Genomic DNA, 7532 nt, shown 5'->3' with positions numbered 1-7532 from the left:
AGAAAAGATGTATATGGGTCAAAAGAAGGACTGAAAACAACGAGTTCTTGTTCAAAAAAAAAAGGAAAGAAAAGAAATAAAAGAGAATTGTGTTCAGTACAGCAAAAGGGGTTTGGGCAGCAACAAGTTTCGGTTGGTGCAATTGGTGTTCATCTATCCACTTCCTACACCTTGTTCCTTTCTTTGTGCATCTTTTCTTTTATATTCAGCAACTTAGACTTGTGTTCTTGGATTATTATTCGGTTTTGCATCACTACATTTCAACGCATTCCACTTACATATTACCCCACCAAGCTCCACTTAAAAGCACCGTGAGTTGTTGCACCGTCGTCGTTGTTACAATCACTCTTCCACTACAGATTGCAACCACGGTTCTTGCTCTTTTCAGGGAGAGAAAGAACTTGTTTTGTAAGTGGTGAGGGAGTGATTCCACATATTCATTGTCCTATTAGTTTTTGTCTCCTTGTTACTAACATGGCTGGTGATGAAGACTCGTTTTCCCATACTATTTCTGCTCAAGAGCTTCAGGAGGTGCATGAACAAATGCGTCAATTGATGCAAGGAATGCAACAACTTCAGCAATCCATTCAGCAACAGCATGGGGAACCTCCACCTCATGATAATGAGGATGACGATCACCATGGTGGTGGCGGTGCTGGTGGCCGTGGTGGTGGCCGTGGCTGAGGATTTGCTGCTGGTTTTGGTCATGCACGACATGTTCCAGTTGGTGATCCTACTTATTTTGATGCTGAAACGCTTTCAAATTATAGTGCTGAACATGGAGGTGATCTTTATGGTCGCCGTGGTGGATATGATGATCATGGTGGTGACAACTTTGGCCGTTTTGGAGCCCATGGTCATTATGGTGATCACCGTCGGCGTCATCATGAACGACATCACAATGATGATTGTTTGAGCAAGGTTAAAGTGTCCATTGCTCCATTCAGCGGCAAGGAGAATGCTAATGATTATTTTGAATGGGAAACCAAAGTGGAGAAAATATTTGATTTGTATGAATACCTTGCTGAAAAGAAGGCAAAGCTTGCAGCCATTGAGTTCAAAGGCTATGCCATAACTTGGTGGAATCAGATCCGTACTGAATATCATAGAATTGGGCATGACCGTATAACTTGGGAAGACATGAAGAGGGAAATGAGACGTCATTTTATTCCTGCATATTATTCTCTTGATCTACATTTGAAGCTGAAACATCTTGTGCAAGGTACTCACAGTGTTGATGAATATTTTCAGGAATTGGAAATGTGCTTACTTCATACAGGGATAACTGAGGATGAGGAATCAACAATGGCTAGGTTTTTGGTTGGTCTCAATAAGCCCATTGCTGATAAGGTGGATATGACCAATTACACAACTCTCACAGAATTGGTTCATTTTGCAAACAGGGCTGACAGGCAACTTGCTATGTCTTACAAACATAATGCTTCCTTTTCATCTCCTAAAAATTCTACTTCATGGCCTCAATCACAGCAGCAAGGAGCTGCCATGTCCAAATCTTCCTTTCGTGGAGATACTAGATCTGCTTCAACTTCTTCCAAACAATTGGATGTGAAAGGTAAAGTTGTCAATTCAAATCACCCCAATTCTTCTTCTAAAGCCACCCAACGCAAGACAAGCAAGATTGAATGTTTTAAGTGTGGTGGTCATGGGCATAAACAAGCTGAATGTCCCAATCGGCATACCATTATTGCACTTGCTGATGGTTCTTATGATTCTCAAAGTGAAGAGGATGAAGAGTTTAACAATGTATTTGCACACCTAAATCTTGATACTTGTGAGTATTCAGCTGAGGATGGTACATTTGAGCTAGGTCTGAATTGTTTAGCCATTCAACCTATTCCAACTTTTGCTCACAATGACATGTTACAAGATGTTATTTCTCCATCTTCTGACGAGATTACTAGTGCTGATTTTGATGAGTTGCTTGCTGATTTTCCTGATTTGGAGCCTTGTACAATGAATACACCATCACCTTCTTTGGTGGTTAGGAGAGTTCTTTCCACTCAGTTTGTTGCTGCTGAACAAGGACAACACCATAATTTGTTTCAGTCCTGATGTAAAGTGAAAGGACAAGTGTGCCATTTCATCATAGATGGTGGGAGCTACAATAATATTGTTAGTGCTTTGCTTGTTGAGAAGCTTGGTTTGCAGCCACGTCGCCATCCACATCCATACCATATGCAATGGTTGAATAATTCCGGGACAGTTAAGGTTTCAGCCATGATTTGTTTGTCATTTTTCATTGGTGATTATCATGGAGAGGTTGATTGTGATATTGTCCCCATGCAAGCATGCCATTTGCTGCTTGGTCGGCCTTGCCAATTTGATGTGGATTCGGTGCATTTTGGACGGTCTAACAAATAAAATTTCATTGCTAATGACAAGAAGGTTGTTCTTGTTCCTTTATCTCTAGAGGAGATACATGCTTCAGATGTGGCTCGCATGAAAAGAGAAGAATCTGAGAAAAGAAAATTAAGTGAGGCCCACAACACTAGTAAGGGAGAGACTCCTACCCCATCCAGCCACATAAAGCCTCATTCCACTTCAAAACAGCTACGCCAAAATGAGTGCTTATTTGTGAGCAGGAGTGATTTGAGAGAAGTGAAGAACACCACAGCCCCATTCTTTGTGCTCTTGCACAAGGAGGTCCTACTTTCAACTACCGATTTACCTTCATCGCTGCCTAGTGTTGTTCTTGATATTTTACAGGACTTCGAAGATGTTTTTCCCAATGAGGTACCAGCTGGACTTCCTCCACTTCGCGGAATTGAGCATCAAATTGATTTGGTACCAGGTGCTTCTCTTCCAAATTGTCCAGCCTACCGCACCAATCCCGAAGAGACAAAGGAAATTCAGCAACAGGTAAAAGAGCTTTTGGACAAAGGGTATGTTCGTGAATCCTTATCACCATGTAATGTTCCTATTTTGTTAGTTCCAAAGAAAGATGGCTCTTGTGTATGTGTGTTGATTATCGTGCTAGCAATGCTACAACTGTTCGATATCGTCATCCCATTCCAAGGCTTGATGACATGTTAGATGAACTGAGTGGTTCAACTATTTTCACCAAGATTGATTTACGTAGTGGTTATCAGCAAATTCGAATGAAAATAGGTGATGAATTGAAAACAGCATTTAAAACTAAATTTGGTCTCTATGAATGGCTTGTGATGCCCTTTGGTTTGGCAAATGCTCCTTCATGCGTTTGATGAATCATGTGTTAAGAGCTTTCATTGGCAAATTTGTTGTTGTTTATTTTGATGATATCCTAATCTATAGCAAATCATTTGATGAACACCTTGATCATATCTGTCAAGTTCTTGCTGTTTTGAGAGCTGACAAATTGAATGGAAACATTGCTACGTGCACATTTTGCACAAACCATGTTATTTTTCTTGGATTTGTTGTTTCTGCAGATGGAATTCAAGTTGATGAAGAAAAGATTAAAGCAATAAAGGATTGGCCTACACCTACAAATGTGAGTCAAGTTAGAAGTTTTCATGGTCTTGCAGTTTTTACAGGCGTTTTGTTAAAGATTTTAGCACCATCGCTGCACCCCTCAACAATTTGACAAAGAAGGATGTTCCATTCAAGTGGGGTGATGAACAAGACCAAGCCTTCAATGAGCTAAAAACAAAGCTTTGTGAAGCACCGCTGCTACAGCTTCCTAATTTTGGTAAGACATTTGAGATCGAATGTGATGCAAGTGGTATTGGCATAGGAGGTGTACTACTTCAAGAAGGTAAACCTGTTGCCTACTTTTCTAAAAAGTTGAATGATCCACATTTGAATTATTCTGTCTATGATAAAGAGCTTTATGCCTTAGTTCAAGTTTTGAAAGTTTGGCAACATTATTTGTTACCTAAAGAATTTGTCATCCATTCTGATCATGAAGCTTTGAAATATCTAAAAAGTCAAGGCAAACTAAACTGTAGACATGCTAAATGGATTGAGTTCATCGAAACATTTCCCTATGTTGTAAAACATAAGCGTGGAAAAGATAACATTGTTGCCAATGCTTTATCACGGAGATGTGGTTTGGTTACACAATTAGATACAAAAGTGCTTGGTTTGGAATCCATTAAAACACTCTATGCAGCTGATTCTGATTTTAAAGAACCTTTCTCTCATTGCATTGCTGGAAAAGGCTTGGACAAGTATTATGTGCATGATGGTTTTTTATTTTGGACTAACAAACTATGCATTCCAGCCTGCTTGATTCATCAAGTTCTTTTGCAGGAAGCACATGCTGGTGGTTTAGCTGGTCATTTTGGCATCAAAAAGAAATTGGACATGCTCTCCGATCATTTCTTTTGGCCACATATGCGACATGATGTCCAGCGATATGTTGCACGCTGCATAATCTGCTTGAAAGCTAAGTCCCGCCTTAATCCCCATGGTCTTTATACTCCATTACCAGTTCCGAATGTACCTTGGGAAGATATATCCATGGATTTTTTTTTGGGGTTACCTCGGTCTCAGAGGGAGAGGGATTCTATCTTTGTTGTTGTTGACCGATTCTCTAAAATGGCACGTTTTATTCCATGTCATAAGAACGACAATGCTTCACATGTTGCTGATTTGTTTTTCAGGGAGATCGTTCGTTTACATGGAGTGCCAAGGACTATTGTTTCAGACCGGGATACAAAATTTCTAAGCTAGTTTTGGAAGACATTATTGGGCTAAGCTTGGTACGAAGTTCTTATTTTCCACCACTTGTCATCTGCAAACCGATGGGCAAACTGAAGTTGTCAACCGTACCTTGTCCACCATGTTGCGTGCTGTGTTGAAAAAGAAGTTGAAGTAGTGGGAAGACTACCTTTCACATGTTGAATTTGCTTATTACAGGGCAATCCATTCCACAACAAACTTTTGTCCATTTGAAATTGTTTATGGGTTTAAACCGCATACTCCCATGGATCTTTTGCCTTTACCATTGCAGGAACAAGTTAACAGGGATGCATCAAAGAGATCAGACTTTATCAAGAAACTACATGATGAGACAAGGAAAAATATCGAGAAGAAATCAGCACAATATGCAAAGTAGGCAAACAAAGGTAAGAAGAAGGTTGCATTCCAGCCAGGAGACCTTGTGTGGTTACATCTACGCAAGGATCGTTTTCCCCAACATCGCAAGACTAAGTTATCTCCTAGGGGTGATGGTCCGTTCAAGGTTCTCCAAAAGATAAATGATAATGCTTAAAAAATTGAGCTGCCACCTGAATATTCCAATGTGAGTACAACATTCAATGTCAAAGACTTGCTTCCATTTGTTGGTGAGCCTGAGTCGAGGATGACTCCTTCTCAAGAGGGGGAGGCTAATGAGGACATTCCTAGCATTCACTCATCTTCACATGAAACTCCACTTGATATAGCTGGTCCGATTACAAGAAGTAGAGCTAAACAATTGGAGAAGGAAATTCATTCTCAGGTGAACACTAACCTTATGTTTAATAATCAGTTTATCTTGAATGAGCCTATGCTTTTGATTTCTTCTTCCAATGTCCTTAGGAATGATGGAGTGTATGAACTAGCATGTAATGAAGATGGATTCAAGCCCCTAGACATTTGAATGAAGAAGCCTATGGTGTGCATGAATGAAATGGTGGTTCATCACCTTTGCATGGGAATGCCACCAGAAGCTAGATGACTGACACATGGTACGAATTCCAAGCATCACCGTGGACAGAATACAAGGAATTAGACGGTGTTCTATATGTGGATGGAAGCGTCTTCAAGTCTACTTTCCAGTCCATCAAACGGTTCATTATTTGGACTTCCCAATAAAGAGTAATGCTCATTTTAGTAACTGCTGCCAGGAGCTGAAAGACGCGCGAACCAGCCACGAAATCCACTAGTGCATGCGCATGCTGCCATTTACTCCAAACTGAATGCCCCTATCTTTATATATATCTTGTACTAGACAATGAAAGTTCAGATCTTGATTGGCTAAATTCAGAATACACAAACTCATGGAGTTTTGTTTATGTGTGACTCTTGAGAGGCTTGCAACACTTGTTCTTTCGATTCCGGAGGGAGTTGTAGAACGTTGAACTACGGTTCACCCAGTTTGTGCCTTCACGTCTATAGGGCGTGATTGCGTGGGCTGTTTCGTCAGTACGTGTAAGGGTGATTGTCTCGGTAGTTCATCGCATGGACAGCCTCGCGGTGCACTGCCTCTTCACCAGGTCTCGCAGCGACAAGTTATCAAGTTCGCGGATCCTACGAGAAGATCAGGCCACACAGCTTGCTACACGCGTTGCATAGGCATGTGCATATCAGTGTGCGACCAAAGCCAAGTTGCCTTTGGATAAAAAGACTTTACAATCTCCAAGACCTGCTTGCAAACAGACTTCCACATATTGGTGATCTAGGCTGGTGCATCCCTCAATCTCGCAATTAAGGGGCGGGACTCCACTCCTTCCTTGGGGGGATCCATCACGTAGACCAAGGCCTGCGCTGCGTCAGATAACTCTTTGAGATCTTGCTCTTTCCTCTCCAAAGTGGTCGCATGACTTCTGACAGCAAGCATAGCCTCGACCAACATAACCCCGAAGTCTCATCACCTACTCCTCTCTTTTTCACGGTCCTCCCTTGCCTCCGCGAACTAGGCCTTGAGCTGCTCAACCTCGTCGACGACGCAACTATGAGCATTCCTCCAGTCAAGCACTTGACTGCTGAGTTTGGCTTCCTGACCCTTTAGCTCTATAAAGAACAATGATAACCGTCGGATTTCATCCGATAAACCACATACTCAGGATCGAGAAGCATGGCTCACACGAAGGTGAGTGGTTACAAAGATTACAACATTCCTATCATATTGATGTAGTTCAACAATTCATTACATCAGAGTTTTCAAAATTCAGATAGAGTTTGCAAGGTTGTAAACAATGAAGAAGTAAACATGCGGAAGCTAAATGTTGGTACATAATACCATGGCAAAGCCAACAATGATATCAATAACCCCTATCCTCACCGTCCAAGGAGGGATCCCACTCGACCGTCCAACCCGGAGGGAGCTGGGTAGGCCAAGTCACGCTAGCAGCCAAACTATCGACATTACCTGAATAGTTATGCCTCAAGCAAGGCTGAGCAAGTAATACTCAGCAAGATTGACCCGACGGTGGTTGCTAAACCACTAACTTCTAGACATGCAAGCTCTTTGGCTATGGGTTTGTTTTTACTAAAAGCGACTAATGTTGATCCTTACTTTCAACATTTTAGCTTAGGTTCTAAGTTCATTAACCAATCTAAATTAGCAACTTATACTAAGCGAACATAGTTTTCAAACAATTAATGACAAGCATCAAGTTTAATATTTCCATCATGTTCCACCTTCACTCAGTGCAGCATAGCGATCAAGTAGTCCCAAACTGTGAGAGGCAGACAATTCGAATCGAGTTTGTTAACAATGCATGGCGAACCTAATCCCACGACATCCACGCACCACAACGGATCGCTTCACTTGTCAGCTATCGCCATCAATTCCCAGGCACATGTCGAGTCCACTTCCCTTG

The 7532-nt window shown here is 41.5% G+C and overlaps 1 pseudogene; it reads left to right on the top strand.

The window, feature by feature from the left end:
* The first annotated feature begins 598 nt into the window (after window positions 1-598).
* On the top strand, window positions 599-5549 carry LOC111256758 (annotated as a pseudogene).
* Window positions 5550-7532: the final 1983 nt, after the last annotated feature.

Source organism: Setaria italica, chromosome III, assembly GCF_000263155.2.
Source record: "Setaria italica strain Yugu1 chromosome III, Setaria_italica_v2.0, whole genome shotgun sequence".
In the NCBI taxonomy this organism is placed as follows: domain Eukaryota; kingdom Viridiplantae; phylum Streptophyta; class Magnoliopsida; order Poales; family Poaceae; genus Setaria; species Setaria italica.
The sequence above is the reverse complement of the archived record's forward strand: the minus strand, read 5'-3'. Positions and strand labels throughout refer to the sequence as shown.